Raw genomic sequence first — 1,045 nt, forward strand, 5'->3', positions numbered from 1 at the left:
TTAACGAACTTCCCTGAATTGGTTATGAAAATTCAATTCGCAGAACATTACTCCATGAAGTCAGCAATATTACAGGAAGGCTATGGAGAGACTACTCCGGATGAGCCGCATAGAGCCGGACTAGGCGTATGTTGCAAGTGCGGGAAGTCTGGGCATATAGCTCGAGACTGTCCACACAAGAAACACCGGGATGCAATCGAATCCGATCTTCAGACCCGAGGTAACCATAAGCTAGCAGTTGAGTTTTTAACTACCTTGCATATCATTAATATATGTATGAACCATTTGTGAAGCACGACAAGTTTTGATGACCATGGAGTCCAAGCCGATGGTTAGTCAAAGACTACTAGATGTTGAGATGGAGCGATACTTAGCTAACTTAGATGAGAGGCTAGGTTCTTGAAAGATAAGAATTAGAATGACGAAATGGAAGCCGAGTGAATTATACCTACAGAATTAGAACCATTGAGAGCTATACGGAGTTATCGTTTGAAATCCAGTGACGTTAAGATTTCAAGAAAAAGGAATAGAGCAAGTTCAACTTTTAGTTGTTAATTGATCAAGAGACAAGTAGAGGTGAGACCGAATTCCTATACGAGAGAGTTTCCAAGACCGTTCTTAAAGATGTACCAGAATTTTCACCTTAGAGAGAGCGTGATTTTGTCATAGGCATAGTGTCAAAGATCGGATCAGTGTTTGATTGCACCACAAGTGAAGACATTATTAGAATCAGTAAAGTTCAAGATCGAGTTAAAGAGAGTACTGGAAGAGAGGATCGTCCAACTAAGTGTTTCTTTGCGAGAGCGTGCCAACTAATCTTCACGACTTAATCTAACCTTTTTTTATAGCCTCCATTGAAAGTCCTATCTTGAACCTTCTTCTGTAAAAGCCCAACTCATTGTTCTTCCAATCTTGTTCCTTACTTGTACAAAGTTTGTCTCTTTTGAATTCAGCCTGAACTCATCCTAATATAATCACATAATTTTTGAGTCCTGGTGATCTGCGGTGCGTGAAATTGCCCCCTTGTGTAAACTCGTATTCCTTT

Source organism: Arachis hypogaea, chromosome 18 (assembly GCF_003086295.3).
Source record: "Arachis hypogaea cultivar Tifrunner chromosome 18, arahy.Tifrunner.gnm2.J5K5, whole genome shotgun sequence".
In the NCBI taxonomy this organism is placed as follows: domain Eukaryota; kingdom Viridiplantae; phylum Streptophyta; class Magnoliopsida; order Fabales; family Fabaceae; genus Arachis; species Arachis hypogaea.